Here is a 25,212-nt window from a genome sequence, read left to right as displayed (position 1 = left end):
AATGGTGTATAACGATAATAATAAGCGATTTTAAAGCCAAAGTTATCACATTATAATAACTATGAAAAATTTGTTTATTTATTTTTACTATAAATAAAATGTTATAATAATGTTATGAATTTTAATTAATTATATCTAATTGTATACAGGAATATGTACATTCAAACTTTGTATATATTACTTTATTTTTAGATTTTATACCGTTAAGGTTTGAACTTTATTACTATTAGATATGTTATTGAAATTCTTAATGAATAGAATTGAAAATTCGGACTAGTTTCAAACTCTACTTCAATCAGAAAACTCGTTTTAAAATTATAATTCTTTGCAATGAAAATAAACTTTTTCTGTATGCTTTTTTTTTTTTTTTTTGACGTTCAATCGATGAATTCTTAATATGTACCGGCATTAATAGCAAAACTCTTAGAATTTTATGACCAATTTGTTTATTGAATTTCAAAAAATCGCCAAATCCATTTACTACACAGCAATGTAACTAATCATGAGAACGTGTCATTTTAAAATCTACATGGGACATATTTTTATCTGCATTATCACTGATCCACTAATCTTAAAAAGAGGTCAACACGAGTTTCTATGTTAGTGTATAATTTGATAGTATAAAAGGAGTATTTTTCGTAAACTAAAACTAAAACTAAAACGAATACACGCAAAGGTTCAATTACGCTTAAAAGCTTTTCGACAACCTAACTTTGTACCGTTGGTTTTTAGAAAATGACACTCGATACTACAAAAATAATTTAAATCATGTTAAATTATACCGTCGCGTGCTGATCATCAACGAACAAGAAGTGTGTGACTACCAGGTCTTTATAAAAGGTGTTTTATTGACTCCGTCAAATTGGTGCATTGACGCTAAAGGAATACACGTAAAAAACAATCGCATTGCTGACTATCACGCAACACGACACGATATAATAATTAATTTGAGCCGACTACAGTGTCATACGTGGCCTAATAAATTATTTAGCACATAAAACTTGCCCACATACTCATATGGTGACCGTTATTAGAGACAGTTTAGCTTATAATAAATTAAATACAAATTACCATAAGAGTAAGAGTAACCTTTTTTACATTATTTTTAGTTCTTTAAACATTTAATTAGATAGCAGATGATAGATTTGTCAAAGAACCCTAGAGTGTACTATACATTTTTATGGGCAGCCTATTTGTTAATAAATATTAAATAATTCGACATCGATATAAGCAAATATTTAAATTAAAAAATAGGAACATTGTTGTATGAATACAACTTATTGTTGTATGAAAACTGTTTATACTTGTCCATACAACTGAACAATGAGCTGTATAAAAAATATAGAAAATTAAATAGGTCTTCAATGCTATTTTCGAACTTTGTTCATACTTTTTTTCTAAAAAATTTTATGAAATAAATAATTTAAGGATAAATAAACAATAAATAAATAAAATGTTNCGTTCAATCGATGAATTCTTAATATGTACCGGCATTAATAGCAAAACTCTTAGAATTTTATGACCAATTTGTTTATTGAATTTCAAAAAATCGCCAAATCCATTTACTACACAGCAATGTAACTAATCATGAGAACGTGTCATTTTAAAATCTACATGGGACATATTTTTATCTGCATTATCACTGATCCACTAATCTTAAAAAGAGGTCAACACGAGTTTCTATGTTAGTGTATAATTTGATAGTATAAAAGGAGTATTTTTCGTAAACTAAAACTAAAACGAATACACGCAAAGGTTCAATTACGCTTAAAAGCTTTTCGACAACCTAACTTTGTACCGTTGGTTTTTAGAAAATGACACTCGATACTACAAAAATAATTTAAATCATGTTAAATTATACCGTCGCGTGCTGATCATCAACGAACAAGAAGTGTGTGACTACCAGGTCTTTATAAAAGGTGTTTTATTGACTCCGTCAAATTGGTGCATTGACGCTAAAGGAGTACACGTAAAAAACAATCGCATTGCTGACTATCACGCAACACGACACGATATAATAATTAATTTGAGCCGACTACAGTGTCATACGTGGCTTAATAAATTATTTAGCACATAAAACTTGCCCACATACTCATATGGTGACCGTTATTAGAGACAGTTTAGCTTATAATAAATTAAATACAAATTACCATAAGAGTAAGAGTAACCTTTTTTACATTATTTTTAGTTCTATAAACATTTAATTAGATAGCAGATGATAGATTTGTCAAAGAACCCTAGAGTGTACTAAACATTTTTATGGGCAGCCTATTTGTTAATAAATATTAAATAATTCGACATCGATATAAGCAAATATTTAAATTAAAAAATAGGAACATTGTTGTATGAATAATAATTGTGTATACTTGTCCATACAACTGAACAATGAGCTGTATAAAAAATATAGAAAATTAAATAGGTCTTCAATGCTTTTTTCGAACTTTGTTCATACTTTTTTTCTATAAAATTTTATGAAATAAATAATTTAAAGATAAATAAACAATAAATAAATAAAATGTTTAAAAGAAACGGAAAGAGTCTAAATTTTTTATCATTCTTTATTCTAAAATTAATTCTTTATATACTGGACATGAACTTTCCTTATGCGTACATACCGATATTCTCAACTATAATATTACTGCATTTATGAACATTTTGAGCAATGAAAAGTCCAATCCTCTAACAATCCTAACAATCATGTAGATGTATATTACCGAAATGGATAAATACAGCATTTATTTAGACCCTTTTCGTGAAATGGTTTTCAGAAGTTTTGGAAAATGTCCTANTGTGTATACATATGATGATAATATGTATACATTACAAACTTGGCATTAATACCATGATAAGAAATTAGATAAGGCAATTATTACTTATCACTTTCATTCAAAAGTGAATTGAAAAGATAGCGTTTTCTTCTGTCCTTTTCTCAATATGAATTCNGGCACAACCATACAATATACTTATCATGTACGTTTATTTCTCCTTCGTTAGGTAAAAGAAAAATACCTAGGAATCACTTTTCTGTATTTTTTTATTTAAAACTAAATAAAAACTAACTCATGAATACATTTTGTTTAGATTACACATGCAGTGCATATACTTATAGATTAAAAATATTGTAACGTTTAATTTAACTTGATAATAGAATGTTCAGTATTATTACTATTTTGAAATCAACAAGTTAGGAAAGAAAAATATGAATTCAAATAAATCTATTATTTCTTAATGACTATAATATATTATGTGAGTGAAATCANTTTAAAAAAAAAATCAACTAAAAATATTAACTGGATCAAAAGTTATTTAAGTTGTCAGTGAGTGGTGGGCCACCCTGTATTATACATATCTATGAGTATGAGTGTACACAATTTTTACTATCCTATTATTTTTTTGTATTATCTTATCTCAACAATTTTTTTAGCAGAGATGGATAAACGATACATCTTCCTTACTTTGAAATACTAAAGCATAAAGAAGTGGAATGCTTCTATACNCAAAACGGTTTTTGCCTTAAGTAATTTCGTTTTGTAATTGTGATCCGTTTACATTGCAAAGTAATAATACTTAGTATGCCATGTGTGCATTTCCTTCAGTATATATAAATGATATGTTAACGCACTGTAATAATACTTAACTGAACACCTATGTATTAAAACGCTTTCATAAAACGTATACATTTTTTATCTTTGTAATGGCGTTTCTTTTAAAGGGTCATGTAAATCATTTTTTTCACAATAACAATATATTTAAAGAATCCTATAGTAATTATGAAGTAGGTTAGTTGTATATATCAATGTAAATTTAAATTTGTGAATGAAAAAATTTAATTGATATATTATACATATCTATGCGTATGAGTTTACACAAGTTTTACACTCCTATTATTTTTTTGTATTATCTCATCTCAACAATCTTTTTAGCAGAGATGGATAACGATACATCTTCCTTACTTTGAAATACTAAAGTATAAAGAAGTGGAATGCTTCTATTATAAGAAAATATTTTATAAGTAAGAATTCAAATTAAAAAATTAATAAGCATCTCGCATTAAAGATCTATTCATAAATACTCATTTAATGGCGCACATAAAAAATATTTTTGTGGATTCAATTTAAACAAAAATAGATTCTTAAAGAACTTTTTTCAATGATTTTTCGTAAACCAAATTTAATGTCAACGCAAGCACATTAATGAGAAAATAAAACTATAACACTTAAATAAACAGATAAATAAATAAAAACTACAAGGTTCTTATTTAAATTATAAATTACTTATAAATTTAATCACACGTGTATAACTTGAGTTCTTAACTTTTTTCATCGTATCAAGTAAAATTTTCAACCTTTGGTAATGAATTAATTTTACTATTTGAAACTAAAAAAAATCGTACAATGACTTCATAAATTAAATATAAAAGAAAAATAAATCAACCAAATTATTTAGCTGACTGTTTTAGGGTAAATTATTAGTTAGTTCTGATACACTTGAATTATTTCACCGACTAGTGATCGTAAGAATATTTTATCGTAAAAAAAAAACTATTATTTTGCAATTTTATCAAAAAATTGTTTAAATTTTTTTTCAAGTCTAAAACTTTAAAAATATATAGCTATTTAAATTATTTTTAATTGTCCTATTTTTATTTTAAAGTTTTCAGCGTCAAAAATTTATTTACTATATATTTTTCTAAAATTCTCTTATGGATCCCAGAAGTTAGAAATAACACCTCGAGCATTTTTTTGTGACTTCCTGGTATTTTATAACACTTTCATCATAAATTCGCTTTCAAGATTTGAATATCTATGTTTAATTAAAAGAGTATTTTAGTTTGTAGTTTAGAGTATGAAACTTTGAAAAAAAAATTATTTTATTTTTCCTAAATAAAATAAAAACATTTAAAATGTCTTTAGGGGTAATTTACGACCAAAATAACCATATAGAATTGTTGATAAAATGGTTTTTCTAGTGATTTACTACTTAAATGCCAGGAAATTTAACTAACAGAAGCTTAACAAAATTCAATCATGCTTAATTAAAGTATACAACCTTTTTGCAAAGTTAATATCAAATCGTAAGAAATAAATTACTATTTGCGAAATTTCAAGTAACAGAAGAAAATAGTTCAAAATTATTAAGTTATTAAAAACACTTATATTTAATTAAAAATGTTAAAAGTGTTTAATCGAAGCTTTAAATTAAAATTTGATGTAAATATTAGCTCAATCTATTTTGTTCCTTTCTCATCTTCTGTTATAATATTATCTGGATAACTTCACAGAACATTGATCAATAAATGGTTTGCATCGATTAAAATGCAATAGGGTGAAGTTCTGGTTTGTTGACCGAGCTCAGCTACCAATAAGAAATTTTAAAATAATAGACTAAATAAAATGAATTAAGTAAATTATACAGTCTGCTTCTACTTACAACACACATACTATGATTTGTATTATATTTGTTGAATGTTAAGTGCCTAAAGTAAGAATTGTTTGAATTATGTGTTATGACTTTTTATATATTGCACTTGGCGTGTTCAATGAATATGACCATAGAAACCTGGCGTATTCTATCAGAACTGTAAAAGAAGTTAGTTATGCAGCTTTTTATCTAGCAGCATATGTGTTTAGTACCTCGTGACTGAATTGTTAATCTTTAGTTTGAGAAGCGAGTTTTTTCTTTCGAAAAGTTTAAAGCGTTTGTTGTTTAAATTCTTTTTGGCCCCATCAGATACTTACATACTCTCACACACATTTATTTAATAAAAAGCTTGGAGTAATATACAAAATACTATCTCAAAGTGTAGGCTTTTGCTACACGATAACTTTTTAAGAAACACCCAAACAAGTATATAACACATAAAAATAAAACATTTCAAATATCTGGAAAGTAACCAAGTTTCCCTTTTAAGTTTTGTGTTTAAAATAAAACAACTTTCAACCACATTTTATTACACATGGCTATATTAAAATAAAATACAAATTATTCAAATAAAGAGTATATTTTAACATATATTACTTCAACAGAAAAATGAGTATTTTTTTCTTTTATGATTAATGATACATGTCAATAATCCTATCCGTTAACGATTAGTGATATAACATTTGAAGTGCAGTCATTTTTATATTGTTAAAATGTCTGAATCATTAATAAAAGTTACTTACTGTTGTCGTATTAATTAAAATGAACGCGCACATTTTAAAAATTTTAATGAAAAGTGATTAAAACGCTTTTCCATTGTGATTATACATTTAATGTAATAATGAGTGTACCCACTGTATAATAAAATGTGATAATGAAAAAAAAACATTTTCAGCGCGTTTCTGTACTTTTTAATTTAGGTAATTTTTCATTTAGATTTCTTTTTAATATTTTCGCCTAGTTGAATAATCTCAAAATTTCTCTTAAACCCCAAAGAAAAAATAACGCAGTAACATAATATATACTTTTTATGTCATTTAAAAATGCTTATTATGCTTCAAGACACTAGAAACTTTTTTTACATTAGCAAAACTTAAAAGTTTAGCAACTATTTCGTATTCTTTTATTTAAGCTGCTACTATTGAGTCTGCTTATGACACAAGCTAAAAACTTAAACTACATTAGACCGAAAATGGTTTAAGTAATAACACGAAAACGTAGAAATCGTCCGACTTGACAATAAAGTTAGAAATATTGAAATGCGACGGATTTGGTGTCGATAAAAACAATTACGAGTGAACACAGACAAAAATAAATTCACCTTTTGTTAACAAAGGGAAAAAGAGCATTCAAATCACTTTTTAACACAAGACGTTAAGTTTATTATTCTAGCACTCTTGCTGACTACAAATTAAACGTTAATTTGTTATATTCTCAAATAAGTTTTGTTCGTAAAATTTTTAAGACGCTTTCGCATAATTAAAAAACTTAAATGAATACATAATTACATTTTACTGTTAAATTGCATTTATGATTTAGACGTATACTCTGCAATCAGTTTATTTTTCACCCTATTATATTAATATACATTTCTCACTTGAAAATATCAGCCAGACGTCCTTCGAGTTTTCCAAATAATTTCCTTGAAACTCACCTGAAAAAATAAAAAAGTAATAACGATCAATTTAATATATAGAACTCTTATACGCGATTATAACGTAAAACAATACGTTTATTGTTATAGAATAGAAATAATAAGGAATGATAGTTGCTAACAATGTGACGTCTATGGAATGTGTCTCGTTTCTGCGAAAACGTTTGTTTTTGTGACAAAATGCATTCGACTTTTGTGTGTGTTCATTATATTTTCATATAATTTGCAAAATGAAATTCTTCAAAACTGGTACGTATCATTTAGAATGCGAAATATAATTTAAAACAGTTTGTGTGAAGTGAGTTTTTACAAATCAACCTTAACAATGGCGTGACTCGGATACGTCTCGGCGATACATCTCACTTAGCCACTCGTTTTCACCATACGACTGCTGTCGGTTCATAGACAGCGGCGAGTCTGCAGCAAACGGTAACGAGCACTTAAAGTTATTAAGCGTTTGAAAAATATCAGAAAAACAAACGGAGCGCGACCGTTCCCATCGTTTTTAATATCTAACGAAAAACTTACGGTAGTTTTTTCTGTTCTCGTTTCTACCCAACCCAACCCTTTCCCCCTTTCTTTTAGTTCGACTCAAGACGACATGTGCGAACGCGCGTCATCATTAATATGAGTAAGTGGCCGTGTGTGTGTGTGCACCAGTACAAGTCAACTGCAAATGGAACGTAAAAATCTCGGATCGAATTTCGGCGCAGAAAGTTTTAAAGTCTCGTAAAAGATAAATAACCGTTAGCCGTTTAAGACATGACAATTTAAAATATATTGTTTATGTGTGGGTGTGTGTGTGTGTCTTATCGGCGTTTGGTGCCGTGCGACGAATGAACACTATTAAAATGAAAAACGTGAAGCGATCACGCGCACGGCGTTCCAAGTAATAATGGCGAGCGGGGGAAATATGGCCGAAAAGTTCTCAACACTCGGCATAACGAACCGGAAGACGAACGGTATGAAAAAAATCATCTTGCGCATATTATTTCATTTTATCATAAACAAGAAATCTAAAAGCAAATAGCGATTCTTTACGGTTGGATGGCAGAAATCATTATCGGGCCGCCATGATAACTTCGGTAAAGTGCGAAAATGTCCAAATCGACTTTGTTTTTTGACGTGACATAACAGGCCGGCACGTGTCTCGTCGAAATGACCGTCATTTGTAAGCGCTTTCAATTTGTCCTTGCGCCCGTTAGTTTTACACATCATTGACCGGAAGAGGTCGTGTGCCGCTATGACAATAGAATTATTATTACATAACGGCAAGACGCTCTTGACGGACGTTTAAAATAACAAAACAAAATAATACTCGTATCCAAAGCGAACTGAGTATGGTCGGGAATCTCACGAGACGTCGCGTAGGCCGCCTAACATGCATTTGACATTTGTGCCGGGTCGGAATATTCAATAAGTTTTATTTTTGTCGGCGTCTCGTTTCAAATACATCAGCCGTAAGTTTCGATAAAATAAAAAAGCCCAACTTGTGCCTTTGCAACGCAAATACTTAAAGGGCCGCTTTACGTAAGCGTAAAAAAATGTCACACGGATGGGTTTTTTTTTTTTACTACGCTCAACACAGGTTTCCATAAAAATGTACACTGTCATTTACCGTGTCGCCATCCCTTCGAGTGCCCATTGTTATTGTGATACTCGTGTATACTCGCGGCATGTTATGTTATGTCGGTCATTGTTCTGAGACACGTGTATGGAGAGAGACCGAACAATAACCGTCAACGGTATCGTGTCAGTAATTGTGGAGCTCGTTGAAATCGTAAAGGGTGTAAAAAAACCCACTATCAAAAGTATTTTACACGTTAAATTTGCATCAAAAGTCAAAGAGGAGTAATCGGCGAGATGACGAGAGAAATGCTAAGACAACGCGAACCGTTGAAATATTATTATGTCGATACGAACAAGGCGGTCGCTGTAATTAAAATAACTAAACGTAAAATGAAAGTACGGACTTGCGAGTATCTTTTGAGTTTACATTGAATTTTTTCTCTACTGCTGTATAATTTGTAAACTAGTAACTAACTTTATGAAATTAATTACATGGCACAGAATTCTTCAACATCCATAATATCTACGCAATTCATCGCAATACACTTTCATTTACTTGAACTATGTAAAGCGTAAGCTTAAGTGATTGCGAAAATCATGTTCTTTTTACGAACAACAATATTTTATAAAAAAAAATTCACCCCACATATTTAGCGTAATATTTAGCACGCTATGGAACACACACAAAAAAATAATAATGTTTTCTATAAATAGTAAAAATGTCAGTCACGCAAGAGAGTATGTGATAAACTATACGTTAGTTCATATGGTGCATTTATGATTGATATTATTGAAATTCAATTTTGGCTGGCCATATTTTTTTACTCGCAATGTCGGTCACCAAGCCTTTAAGAAAATATATAAAATGTGAATATACACTAATGTACGTGTTATCGATATCCATTTGGTATTCAAATAATGTTTCTTTATTTCAAACAAAAAGTATCCGAACCTTATACTTGGATTCTCCCGGATAAAAACGCTACATAATTCTACCTATATGGCTCGGATCATCCGACTTATTCTCATATTCAACGTAATGTTTCTCTTCCAAAGAATTGAATAGTGTATAAATTGTTGGATTCTTCAGCTGTTGTTTTAAGTATAATATTTCAGAGTATAGACGATTTTCATTATTTGATATACTTTGAATAATTTAATCGGATAAAAGGGTTCACTTTATGAAATTTCAATAAACAAAGGTACATCTATCCATCTCCAATTAGTTAGTTTACGGTTCACCAGCAGATCGAATGAATTATAACAGAGCTCACCGCACGTTATTTCAATTAATGAGCAAACTCGACTAGATAATAGTATTAAAATTTAACACAGCATGCATACTTCAAGGGTAGTGAAAAAAAATGAACACGATTAAATTCCCACAAGACAAACGAACACGATATACTACCATAGAGATGTATACAAACACATATTATGTGTGAGCGTGTTAGTGCAACATAATATAATGCAGTGAGACGGCTTCGTCTGAATAATTAAACATAGAGGTCGTTTTAATGTCTGCGACTTCAGCACAAGTCATACAGACTCCCTGCTTAAGATTTCATTTAGCTAAAATGTGAAAATAATTGTCAATACTTCTAATATACTCCGCAGTTTACTTGAATCTCAGAAATGTATGACTTAAATTTTAATTTAATTACATTTAATCTACAACTTAAATATTAATCGACATCATAAAGTCCCAGCAACCTATATGGTGTAAAAATATTAAAAGATGTAAACAATTTTTAGAAATTTAACAGTTCAATTCATTGATTATTTTTCTACTATAAAATGCCCCATTGAATTTATAAAATGAATACATTTTTAAAGTCATCGCGTAAATTACTAAGTGGAATTCTTCTAAAGAGATTTTCATTCAACATTTTTACAAAGGCTCGATAGATTTTTTTAAACTGTAGTCGAAACCAATAAAATACTTAATTGAAATTTTACCAATTCAACACATTTACGATACCATTCATGTATTTTTACATTATTTTATATCAATATACTTCGATTAAAATTACTAAAACAATGGCCCAAGCCCCGTTTATTTTTAGAACTGACATTAATTAGCTCCAAATAAAGACTTTCCAGTTAAAACGAAGACGGTGAAAGATTCTTTTGTGACTTTCACAAATAGCTTGTTAAAATTAAAGTGTCCCTTTTTAAACAAAATAAATTTCCTACTATTAAATTTAATAGCTTCTGGTTTGCATTTGAAAGTAAAATGCTGATATTATCGTGTATTTGTGGAAAGGATTAGTTTTTGGGAACATTGTCTTGTTAAAACAAATAAAAAACCAAAGGAAAACTTTAAACAACTACAACTGGATTTCAAAACAAAAAAGAAAACACGAAGAATATTATGATTAAAACATTAATTGGCAATTTATAAATATTGGAACTCTAATAAAAATGTAATATCGATAGTTTATTTTTTTCTTTTTTTACATCCGCAGGTTGGTTAATACCGATTGGATTACAATATCCTGGGGATATTTTTAAGTGCAGTAGTTTCCCGATAGTTCGGGAAATCAAATCGATTGTTATATGGATACAAAAAGTAAGCATTTATTTTGTTTATGAATTAAAACACGGAATAAACGTAGTACATTTTTTACATCAACATTAATTATTACATTTTGAAATCCCACCAATTTATAATATTCCAAATTTAGAATTTGTGTTAAATTTTTAATTAAAAAAATATTCAAATGGAACTCCTAAAAAATTCTTAAAAGTGCACTGTTTATTTTTTGCGATAGATCATCAATATAATCATTAGTGAAGTATTTTTTAACTATTCTCACTATCATAATCAAAAATATCTAGTTAAAATCCAATCTAAACAGTAAAATTTAATTTTTGTATTAATCCAAGAAACTACCATCGCGCCTGAAGCTTTTCCATACAAATTAAACATATTCTTTAAAGAACTTTTTGAAGTACACGGGAAAATAATTATGCAGAGAAACAGAAAGTAACGTACAATTTTTTTCAACTAACAAAAAGTTGATGGGTATCTACTATAGTATGTGTCATGTTTACAGAATATCGCACAGCTAATATTTGTAGAAGATCTACATGTATAATAATACTGCTGTAGGGTATCGCAATCAGAGTTATGTTTTTTAATCAAAATCCAACGCGAAGTTTTTTCATTATGTACAATATGTGTTTTTAAAAACCAAAGATACAGTAAACGGCTACGTCTCAATGTATTTTAAGTGCTCCGAGATAAATACGCCTGTGTTATATGTATGAACACTTTGTGTTGTTATTATATGAGAAAACTCTCTTGGGGCAAATAACTCACTGGGACGCAATGGTACTCGGCAAAGGCGTACAGCGCTATTTTATAAGTAAGAGGACGCGATGAGAAAAACAGATATTGTTGTGGACGTGTTGGTGAATAAGAGAAAAATGAAATAGGAGAAAGTATGAAGAGAGCAAGCAGCAAAAGCCGGATTTCGCACGAATTTGTTTCATGCACCGACTACCGTATGCATTCTCTTACTACCTCATTTCGTCCTATACATTCCCCTATTGTAGAAAATATCGGCTACCCTGTTACTGCCGACGATAAGGATTTAACGGTCAGATTTTATCCCCCGGCCGAGTACTCCTCTCGTTTTAGGATAACCTCGCAGCAGTTCAGTCGTCACTCTCAACCTCACTAGGATCCCCGTAGTTCCATATCCAGTCGCGGAAATCACCTCTCCTCGTGTTCAAACTTATTTTATGACTTTATCGATTCCCACCACACCACTTTTCAATTCTATCCTTAGCACTGAATGTGTCGCTGTATAGTATGTGCCGTACATGTTTTTTCGCCGTGCACCTATACTGTTATCGTCCAAAATTTAGATTAATATGCTACTTCAATACATTCTCGATTACTTTCGACACACAATTGCACTTACAGAAGAGCGTTACTTTTCACACAGCCTTGTCGTTACTTCAAAATGTTCAAGAAACACTAATGGCTGTCGTTTACTGCGACTCGAAGAACATGATATAACTGCACGGTGTACAATCGAGAAGTACCAAATCGAATTTATCAATCAGCTTTTAGTGTAATATAAGCTCTAAGCTCAAGTCTATATTATTTTCTTATCTTATAAAAAGTCATATATTTAGATGGAGCATTGGAAGAAAGTCCTCGTCAGTTATTTGAGCGGATGAGAACCGGTAACGTGGGTACAATAGATTACTGTGACAGCTTTAAGAAATTCATTAAAAGGCACAATAGAAAACAGAGGAAGTGCGGCTACACCGCGGCGTCTTGTTAACCTCCTGCAACATGTATACGTAGGAGAGCAGATAGAAGAGAAAATATTTTATCAACAATGACTCCCACGACATTTATAACATTTAATTATTAAAACTTAATCAGGATGTGTACCCATACATGTTGACGAAAACTCATTAATGATAATACGCACACCATATTATGAAACCTATTATTTTTATTATAATCGTTTAACTTGACGAATTAAGAGAGACCGTTAATGACGATGCCGAGAGACTTAATATAAATCCAATCACATTATTTCTCAATCGAGGGCGTTTATTTTTCAACCATCTCAATACCAGATTTAGCTGAGAATGTATTTAGCGAATTATTATTACTATTGTTTTATATAAAACAGTCCGTGTTAGGTTCATAACAGTCACTGACTATTGTCTATCGAATACTCAAGAGCGTTATTTGAGAACTTTATTTTATGTGTTAGGGTCCAGCGTACGTGGAAGTATACAAATCGGACGCTTATTGTCTAAACGAAGTGTTTTTCGTTATGCGCCATTGGAATAGGGATGGTAATGATATAGGGGATACAAACCCTTGGGCATAATTAGGGGAACTTATATTTGGGAGACCGCACTTGAAAATTCCTCCTGGATTACAATAACCTATCTCTAATGATTTTTTTTTTCAGGTACATAAGTTATGTCAACTATCTTTGACCATTCGCATACTAATGTAAATGGATAAATGTTAAACATGAATAAAATGAAATATTTTTCTTGTAGAGAGTGAAAATATTTTGAGAAGTAGAATTGAATTTCTTTCATTTTTGATATTAATGTATAAAACAATACAATCAAATGTAACTAAATCCTATATTTGAATAATTTTTCACAAAATGAGACTGGTAATCATTTTAAGTTGTATTATTCTTGCAAAATTATAAAAATCCCTCGTTGCATAAAAATATATTTAAACATTTCTTTATAATGAAACAATAATAAATGGCTTTTATTTTTAAGAAATGTAAAGTATTCATTTGATTTTAAAGGAATTGTTACAAGATATTTTTATTTTTAAACAAGTTATTATGTAATGTAATAAAAATATTAATTACCAAAAATAATTTATTTTTGTTGGTATAATAATTAATAATTGTAAGTGTCTTATGAAAACCTGTTGTTTTATTCATGCTTTAGTTACACCTACACGACTATTCTTTTAACACTAACCTATCGATTCTCTTAAAAAAATAACTATGGTAAGAAAATTAATTTTCGTACTTTTAGATTTCTATACTTCTTGATTTATCAATTATTCTTTTTTTATTAACAACATGCATATTTAGCTAGCTTATAAAATAAAAAATGATATAATTAAAAAAATTACAGGACGGTAACGTCTTTTGATCCATTTTTCCTGGAAAATATTACCATTTAAAAATATAACTAGAGGTGAGGCACGGGTACGACAATATTTATAATTAAACATTTTTGAACCGCATCTGTTCTACCTCCTAGGTATAAAAATGTTAATAACTCTAGAAAATAAATTTTATGTCTACAAACAAACAGTTTTCTATTTTACAACTATGTAGACATTTATTTTTAATTAATGATTTCGTCTTTAAAGCAAAGATGCTGGTACCCGTAGCTCTTAACTTAGCCATCCTAATTAACTTATTTTTAGAGTAATTATGATGTAGTACAATTACAAAAATGAGTTTAATCGAAGCTCAATGTCATAATGTGATTTGATATCTTAGGATAGTATTTTGAGACTCACAAAAATATAAATGCCTTTTGGTTAATAACTTTTTTAGCTATATAACTTTAAGTGTCAATCAAAGTCTATTTATTTGAGCGGTAAAATATTGAAATTTTATAGTATCTTGACATGGTACTCTTTGGGTATATTTATGTAAAATAATATTTTACATAATTTTATTTTATTTAAATAAAAAAATTTAATAAGAAATTTAACCTATCTATCTAATTTACTTTAGTAACGTATTTAATTCACTAGATAATATTTTGTTTCGATTCATCAAATACTCGTTTGAGACAATGGAAATATCATAAAGGATTTTGGTTTGTGGTAAAGTGGCTCGGGCTTTGTCTTGGGCTTTGTCGAGTGATTGAATTTGCCGGCAAAGGTCAATTCCAGACAGCTGCTGTCAAACAACGCGACCACGAGTGAAGCCAATTTAATATTATTTTTCAATAAAAACCATTAGACTTGGATTATTGGCCCATAGTCTGTCTATATATTATTGTGTGCGCTCATTATTACTATCTATCATTATCCGCTGGCGCGCGCAGATGGCACCGAAAACGAGAGAGTATTCAGATGGTTTGCGGCGAGTAGGTGGGTGACGTTATATGGATTTTCGCGCTGGTGCCGTCGACCCAGATTGCGTTTCCCTGAAGGATATTTTATTATATGCCACGTTGTGCTTATACAACCCTTACCTACGAGAAACGGTCACTGCGACCCATCACCCTTGCTTGACTTTCCTCCGTTTCTTCAATTAATGAAATGGTACTCTAGAAAACTCACTTATCATACGGTCCTCTGCAATCGCAAAGCCCAATGATAACATTTCAACCGCAAAGTAAGAAATAATAGAACTAAAACATCTTATGATTGATATATAAAAGTCAAAATCGGTAAAATTATCACAAATTCGATAATTTATCATACTATTCCTAATAATAGACTTGAAAGTAAAAAAAATCAATTTTTTGATCAAGAATAATTAAATATCTACTAGAGACAAGTTGGTGAATACCATCTTAATTCTAATACTTAATCATATTCATATCTTCTCCTTGTTATTTAAATACTAAACATAAAAGCCTACAGTAACTCAAGCAAAGCATTCGAATGGTTACGTTTTACAAAACAAATTACAAAAATCAGCGATGGTCAATGGTTTTTGGTAAAAGACATGATATTTTTTTGTACTGAAATCATTGCACATTCATTTTGTACGACTGAAACGGAGGCGTAGATACAACATTGTGAGCAAAACCAATGTGATAAAGTCATTCAGCGGAAAATTGCCGCAGTGGTCTTTTTTCTGACAAACTGCGTCAATACAACTGGAATGTTTGCTCTTTTCGATTAAACAATGGCGGATGTGTACTCGTAGAGAAAATAATAAAAATAAATCTCTGTATTGTTTACTAAGTGATGTTCAAAGAGATCAAAACTATCCTTGAAAGATTAAGGAGATTCTAATATCAATACAATAAATGATTGAAATTAGTTACGATGTTTGAATTATAGAAGTATTTTTCTTTGTTTTATTTATTAGAAAAAAAATTAGGCATGATTTTTAAAAATTGCTTATGTTTGAATAATACGTAAATATTACACGGTTTAATAGAATTAACATTAAATTGTACATTAGTCCTATTCAAATTAAAAACATTGATAATAAAAAAACATTTAATTTTCTAAAATATCGTAATATTTTTGATATAATGTTTAATGACACTGTTTTTTAGGTTATTATTACTTTCGTAACTGTAACTAGTAATTCGTCTGATCAAAAATGTTTATTTTTTTAACTTTGAAATAAGCTTGTTATGGCTTTTTATCTTAAGGGTCGACAGTGTTGTCGATATTTTAAAAAGGGATATGCAGTGTTTACATGTTAATTATACGGAAAAATCCATTTATTAATGAGTCTTCTAAAAAAAATCGTGTGTAAGAAAATAAATTATTCCATCGTAATGCACAATTTTGTGAAGTGGGAGGTAAGAAATATTTTTTAATTTGAATAAGTCAGATAGACATGTTCTTTATTATAAAATGGTTATTTACTTCAATTTTTCACGATGGAGACAAAAAGTACAATTTTTGACATGCTACTAAAAATTTGATAGTAATCTCAGTCTTCAAAGACTGATTTCCACGGGTAATTTTCAGCAGTAAAAAAACCAAGATATTATTTTTTGAAATAGTATACAATTGGGAATGTTACTATATAAATAAATAAGCGGAAGATCTACGCAAACCATAAATATACAACATTGTCCACTCTGTAAATAGCAAACTTAACATAACATAAAATACAAACAGCACATATTTGCATTTTTCCAATCCCATCAAAACTGGAAAAAAGGTTGACTAACTGAAACTAATATTTGTTTTGGCGTGTTAACATTATGACAATCGTGAAATAATAATAAAACCATATCGATGTCAATATCACTTCAAAAAATTGTTGAATGAGGTTTATTTTGTGGATCGATAAAATAAAAGAACAACACTTTTGTAAAAATAAATGATTACTGTCTAACTAATACAATAATATAAAACAGAATAATTTGTCTTCTATCATATCTTGCTGGGCCTGAGATACACATTGACTATGCTGGAATGTAGTAAAAATACAAGTGTCACAAAGTTGTAATTGTAGCAAAATAGAGAAGTAAAATTAAAAAGGCGGCTGAATAATTTACTAAATTACACTGCTCGGTAATTTAATCACGCATAACTTATTTCTAATCGCCTTTAATCGCACATTAATAAACATAGTAATTTTTTTATCGCTAACCACCATTTTTCATAAAATAATGTTTATGTTTAGAATATTCCTTTTAAGATATTGTAACGTAATAAAATTATGATGAGTATAGAGACACAGGTAACTGTATTCAAAAAGTACACGTCGTATATCTGTAGGTTCTGTGTTACGCATATACACACAAATTTATTGAGTAGATTAATAAATTGTTTCTACCATCTGTATTTTCTCATATTAAATACTGCACTGTTCAATACCCTCTCCCATGGCTTGATCAACTTAACTATGACGTTTCATCATCAACTTAATGGACATCTCAACTGATTATATTGTAATGTGGTATGAATTCTTTGTTTTGGACATTGCATTTCTGTGTGTGTATTTTTTTGTTCTTTTTGGTTAACTGGCCATGAGGTCTGTTTTTTTTTTTTGGTTTGTAAATAATAATTAACTGTATAATGTTTAAATATCATTTTATATGATGAGTGTAGGAAAATTCTTATAAATTTATTTCTTCTTTCTTACCCTTGTTCCATAAACTGACAGTATCATCGGTCAGGGTGGACATGGTGAACAACTCATTGGGTCCTCTACATTTATGTAGAAAATACCCATTGACGTTGGTGACATGTCCACTTTACCTTGACCCTTGCATGTTGGACCTGTCATACTCATGTGTCCCATATATTTGGTATTACTGATACGTTAAATTGATTCATGGTAATTATGCTTATGACATTGAAATTTAATATAATTTATTTAAATAAATTGTATCTGGTTAATTTTCACAAAATTATAGTTGTAGACTGGCTATAATAAACAAAACAACTTGTAGTTTATAACTACTATGTGTTGCCGTTTAATCAGTTAAAGAGTATATACCGGCCATTATGATGCTCTAGATTTGATTTCAGGTGCATAAAGGAATAAGATTCGATTGAACTAATTACCTGGTTTTAAAAGACAAAGTCTACTTAGGGTATGACTATTTATAAAAGATTTATATATATAACTTATGAAAATTAATTGGATATTTTTAATTAAGCTCAAATTATTCTCCTAAATTAAAATATTCTTGACATTTTTTGGGATGGATTTGTGTCTAACCTTTTACAATAATTTTAACTTTCTTCTCCTCGTGTATCATTTATATAGACATATATTTAGTCTTTCTTCTACCTAACTTGTAAAATTAGATTTTATTATTTGTTCATTTACTTTAATTTATGTAAAATCTGATTGAGTGTTAAGTTTCCATTTTATTTTGTTATATTTATCACAAAATTAATTTAGAACTTTGAATAAATTTTAATAATTGTTGTATTAAATTATTATTCCTAACCTTTTTCCCCTAGGATAAGGTTCAAAATCCTTGGTGCTCCGGCTTTGCCTCGGTCCATGATGGACCCTCCTCGGGGTTCTTGGAAAGTTAATCTTGTTGTCAGGAGTTTAGCTTACAATATAAATTGGAGGTATGGCGCGAGTATGACAATATTTATCATTAGACAATTCTCCTCTCCTCCCGAATAGGTATAAAAATGTTAATAATTTTCGAAGTTAAAGTCAAAAAGTTGTTATTGATCACACATTTTCCTAATAATTTACTACTTTATAAGATAATTAAAAATATATGTTTCCATTAAAAAATAAATAAATGAACACAACTATAAGTTATAATAGATGATACAAGTTATACTATAAAACAACTCTTATTAAAACAAAAAAAAATGCTCTTCAAACGTTACATTCATATAAGAACAAAAAGTAATCATTTGCACATATTAAGAACTGCTTATGACTGTGTTGTGTTTCAAGCCTTTTTAATGTTAAATGTAAAAATATAGTAGAATATTTATTGAAAATTTATAATGACAAAATAATCATCTTTTACTTGATTGATAGTTACATTAATATCAAAAATTCACTAAAAACATTTTATTTCAATTTTTACTGCATATCTATGACTTTTTTAAGATTTATTTTTTATTCTAGCACTAAAAATAATAACTCTCCTGAAAATGCTTTAAAATAGATGTAGTTTAAAATTCCCAATAAAAAAAATTCTATATAATTACAGTAAATTGTACTCAATTTGAACGTTAAGTATAAATTTGGTTACTTATATTCTATAAATATAACTCTAAATCGTTTGTAAACTCAAAAACATAAAATTGGATAATTGGTTATTGATTATTGCAATAAAATTTCATTCAATGTAGACTAAATATAAGCTAAATATATAAAATTTATATTTAATATTTAATATATACATATTTAATATGTAAGAGACTAATATTTACTTGTTGTCTAATTCAGGACTATTTTACATTAATGTAAAATATAATAAAAGCAAGTTGAAAAGAATTTTGAGTCAAATGTTGAATGTTGACTAAAAATTATTAATTTTTAACTCCTTTATAAATTTTGGTAGTATTATTAATTGTGGTACAAGTAAAGGCATAATAAGTTTAATATACAATTACCATAATATGGTCACTACAGTTACCTAGTATATTACAGTTTAGTGTTGTTAGTTAGAAATTTTTATGATGCATATTGAATTATATAAATGTATAAAATTGTTTTTATGATAATTTGTTGTAAACATCAATGGATGTATTTGGACTTAAATTTTATTGCTAATATCACATTACTTTATGATTAAAATAATGTGTTTCAATTAAATGTCGAATAAAATAATTCATATTGGTCCAAATTTTATTTTTAATGTTATTCATAAAAATTTTAATAGCATTTTTTAATAAAAGTCATTTTTCTTAAACTCAGTATGCTTTATTTTTTCACTATCTTTAAGCAATTTAATGTAGTAAAAAACTTACGTTCTTTAACACGGTTATTTTCTTAACCCAACCCCTTTTAAATAAAAATTTAATTATTGATCACTTTAAAGCTTTTCAAGTTTATTTTTCGTTTTAACTATGTAGTTATTGTTATTTGATGAATGCAATTCATATTCTCAGATTTAAATAATAACTATTATTGTTTGCATCTCATTATTAATTCTTGGTAATTTGCTCGAATTACTGTACGTTTAACTGGAGTATTCAAACATCAATGTTGATATTAAAGTTTGTAAATTTTCATTTTATTCTGAGATACATAAACTAACTAAAATTTTGAAAATTAAATTGTATGTTTAATAAAATGATCAAAATTGTTTATATAACGAAATATGAAATGTATTTTTAATTGACAATTAATAAAATTAAATAGTTATTCTGAGTAGTACAGTATAACACTTTAATTAATTAATAATAATTAAAAATTTCCTCGTACCACCTAAGAATAAGAATTGTAACATATAAAATGTGTTTAATATAATGTATTAAACACAATAAACATATTTAACTAGCTTATATTATAAGTTAGTTAAATATGTTTATTGCTATTTAAAAATATCACGTTGGTACCCTTATAATGTATAAGGAATGAACATGAAAAATATTTCATGATAGATATATTGAGAAAAACAAATATAAGAAACTAAAAATAAAGTTTTCAACATTATTTATATATTTCGATTAATTCTTCTTCTTCTTCCTCACCTTAATCCCAAATACTTGGGGTCGGCCACCTTTATCCTAAACTTCCACTTGACACGATCTCTCACATCATCTACGCTCACATCAACCGTCCTCATATCGCATTCAACAGAATCCCTCCGTCTCTTTCTTGGTCTTCCTCTACCTCTTCTTCGACATTCATTTCTATAACTAATCTTACAGCTTCAGATTCTTCTCTCTTCATAACATGACCAAACCATCATTAATTTTGATTAATTCTATAATCCTAATTATTTAATTCGCTCTGTATATTTTTGTTACTATTACAAACAAATAGGTATTTAAAAAATGTAAATTCATTCATAGTTCAAAACTAACTAGAGATCGTCTAAAGTTAACTGGTTATTTGTATTTGTATTATATATTTTTCTTCGCTATTTTTTAGCTAACAACCCAAATAATCTTACTTTACAATACGTCTCAGGTTCGCCGTAAAATTTATACGATACAAACAGTAATTAAACTTTATTTCATCCCAAGATCTCAAGTTATCACAAGACGTAGTGGTACGTTGAGGCGTGGTAACTAATCAAACTTTTGTTCGGCCTTATAGCGAATTTATCTTAAGGTCTCAATATAATTTATTGAAGAAGCGTAATGAAATGATTCGTATGTAAATTTGACCTGTATTCGCTTAAAATTAAACTTGTAGCCATCTTATATCAATGGCAATTAAATAAAGTTTCATTTAAAAATATAAAAATTCATTTCCAACCTACCAGAGTCTTTTAGTAATTAAACGTGTTCATCTATATCGATAAAACGTTTAATTAAAACCAAATATTAGTTATTTTAGAAAGCTATATATAACTGTTTTTGTTCTATTAACATTTCTATATTTTGACAATATTTCATTAATGTTCAACAATTTTCGTTCATAGTCGTGATTAAAGTAATTTAAATCACGGAAGCAACTTTAATGCACCTTTAGATTTCCTCTTAGAATTTCAATTAAAATGTTTTTTTGTTTTGTTCATGACTGTTTCACATTACATCATTGTCCCGTGTATTGAACAAAAATTTTCAAAAAATCAAAATATACATGAATCATACTTACCGGTGATACATGAGTCATGAAATCGGTTTGATGAAACGGTTTGGCGGTTTCGTTAATATTTTTTAATACTTTACTAGTAGACTTAAGTGCTTGAAACGTGTATAGCTGTTTGATTAAGCGATAATCAAGACCAAGATGGATTGTGCACGCTAGCCAAGGTACACCACGCCCGCATAATGTCTTAATCATTAAAAGTCAACGCAGACGATGGCGGCAACTACCAAATAAACACGTTTACGCGGTAGCGGTCAGCAAAACCGAAACTCTACACCCCTTTCCTATTTACCGTGAGGTACAATACAACTCAGAGCCGCTAGTGTTGAGGCGCAACACGCAATCAGAGGTAATGCGGCAACGGGGAGATTTCGACACAAGGGTTGTTGGCGGCCAGTGTAATACACAGCGCCATGTAACGCCTAGTGGTTATTTTAATTCACCGTACCTACACATACCACCACCTTCCCCTTTAACGGCCGTGTATCAAGCTTGTACACGGTAAAAATAAGTAACCAGAAGGGAGGCAACACATTATAGCGTGACCGGAGGCGCACGATTTATCATGTCCCGGTGTGCAAAGGGGAGGTTATTGTGATTATGATTTTTTTAGCAAGAACGGTAGTTGTGTACGTAGTTTACACAAAAGTTATACTGAACGCGTGTGCCGGTAATATTTTACCGAATGAGCATTCTGTGGGTGTAAATGAAAATTAAACAAAAAATGTATACCACAATTACACGTATGATTGTTTACTCTAATAATACAACAATAACATTTCCAAAGGAGATACCGAGTGGCATAAAGGATTTTGACACAGTCACGAGGCCATTCCATTGATAAATGTCCGACAAATTCATTACGGTACACTATGAACTGTGCTGAAAATGTAAATGATATTATATGAAAAGTGGTTTCATATACAAATTTGTACTGCGGACGATGAGTTATTGCGACGATCAACTGTAAGAGCACGCGAAAATATTTCCCCTTTTTTTTTATTACAACGGGTTTTTTTTTTTTTACCAGAGGAATTATTTCCTTGCGTTATAGCTATTTTTTCGGGATTCGGGTCTGAATCGGTAGTATATAATACCACTATTTGGATACCGGGGGGCGCAGGGGGTAATCAATAACAACCGGAAGTATATCGAAATACCACCATAAGCGTATTGCTACCGTACTTGGGTGAAGGCTCAATAGAAGTTTAAGGGAAAATCCATACGGCCACGGAACACTTTGGTAATGGATAATATTTCGAAATTAATTGAGGTGACACGAAACTATTTAAAGCTTTTCATCCGTTTAATTGGTTGGGTGGATTGATTTGAATGACTAAACAAGTGATTAAATTCTCTTCTATTGTTTTTAATACACTTGCAAATTAATAAACCGAACAGTGAATCGTTTGACGCAATAATCATATTGTTCTGTTCTTGTTCGGCTACAATAATTAAAATGTTTCGTTTCGTCAGTTGGTTCAACATTTTACTGATTAAAGTTTAAATCATAAACCGAAGCAAACGAATATCATAGAAACTTTAAATGATACTGATATAGGTAACAAAAGCAATAAATTTTAGTAAAACTAGGTTAACTTCACATAATGATTTACTGTACTTACGGTTTGTATGTGATACAACCATAAATTATAAATAACTGTAAAAAAGATAACGTAAAAGCAAAAATAACAAATTCAATGTGTAAAACACCATTCAGGATGAACAAAAAAATTTATGAAGTATAATACAGCAAATTTAATAGCGATAAGTAAATAATATATACTTATCGTCATATATTTATTAACATATATTATATTTTTATAACTAGTGATTTAAAATTTCATAAAACAAAATAAATTGAAATATTTCACTGAAACTTTTCACGAAATATTCAAAGTATAAATTAAATATGAATCCTTCAAAATTTTTAATGCAAACTTCAATATTTATATTACCAGTGACTATTTTTCAATCCGAAGATTAATTAAATAATTGTTAATGTTTCTCTCCATTTATCTCTTTCACTTATAGTACTCCTCAACTCTAAATATTTTCTTATTCCAGTATCTTCCATTACTTGCTTCAGAAATGAAGTTCTATTCATTCCTCTTCCTGGTTTTCCTTCGACTTTTCCCTCTATTATTGTGGATATCCAAGAACTATTCTTTATTACTCGTCCGATCCATATTTTTTTTCAATCTTAGCATATTCTATATTGATTTTTGTGTATTAATTCTTCTGAAAACCTCAACATTTTTTATCTTCTCTGTCCATAAAAACTTTAGTTCTTCTACAACACCATTCTCCAAAAGCTTCTAATTTAGCTTTTTCAGCCTTTAGTATTGTCTAAGTCTCTGCTTCATATAGAGCTAAGTTACACAGAAAGCTTTCTATAAGTGATTTATTGATAACCAAAGTTATTCTGTTTAAAGTAAAAAGATATGAGCCTATTAGATATTCATAAGATTTCAAGCTAGTTTTAAAAACGACCCTATTAAAATTATTCTAGTCATTAAAACTTACATTACACTTTTATTTCAGTTTTCAAGCAATAAAAAACTTCTCCGTTCATACATAAAGATTGAAATTCAACTATTTATTGTTAACTTATTACTATATACTTATCATTTATGTAGTTTATACAGACAAGAATGATTTAACAATTACTTATTGAAAAAACAACTATTATTTTAACCTTTATACTATCGGAATTTGAAACAGCTATAAAATACCAATATTATGAAATTTTATGAAATATTTCAACGTTAGTTTATATGTTTCAAAATAAAATGTTATTTTTTTTAATATTTCGCATGACATATTTCAGAGTAGAATCACTACATAAAATATTAGAATTTTGCTATTAAAAATAACCCTAGTGAAATCAAAGATGCACATTTATCTTGCCCCTGAGCCATCCTGGCTTCTTATCGGCTGGAAATATTTATAATGTATATATTATCATGCAAGTTTTCGAAAAAATATATTTAGAACATAATATTTTATGAATAACTTTAGATGAATAAAAAAAAGTTCGAAAATGATACTCAAGGTCAAATATGACAATATTTTATTTTCTATAAGGTTAAAAGTATCAATTTTTAATTTATGAATTAGTTATAAACATTATAATAC

At 29.0% G+C, this 25,212-nt stretch overlaps 1 protein-coding gene across 3 annotated transcripts in view; it reads right to left on the bottom strand.

Annotated features, from left to right (window-relative positions):
- LOC126908689 (uncharacterized) overlaps positions 1 to 25,212 on the bottom strand; it is a 107,484-nt gene that overhangs the window by 55,820 nt on the left and 26,452 nt on the right. For 2 of the 3 annotated variants that reach the window (XM_050690989.1, XM_050690988.1), the window contains one exon: positions 7,019 to 7,075. The exons of the other annotated variant lie outside the window; for it this stretch is intronic. The gene's annotated coding sequence lies outside the window, so the exon portion shown is untranslated. The remainder of the gene's footprint in view (positions 1 to 7,018; positions 7,076 to 25,212) is intronic. 3 annotated transcript variants of the gene reach the window in all.

The sequence above is a fragment of the Daktulosphaira vitifoliae genome, unplaced genomic scaffold (assembly GCF_025091365.1).
Source record: "Daktulosphaira vitifoliae isolate Bord-2020 unplaced genomic scaffold, ASM2509136v1 Scaffold_5, whole genome shotgun sequence".
NCBI classification, from domain to species: Eukaryota; Metazoa; Arthropoda; class Insecta; order Hemiptera; family Phylloxeridae; genus Daktulosphaira; species Daktulosphaira vitifoliae.
The sequence above is the reverse complement of the archived record's forward strand: the minus strand, read 5'-3'. Positions and strand labels throughout refer to the sequence as shown.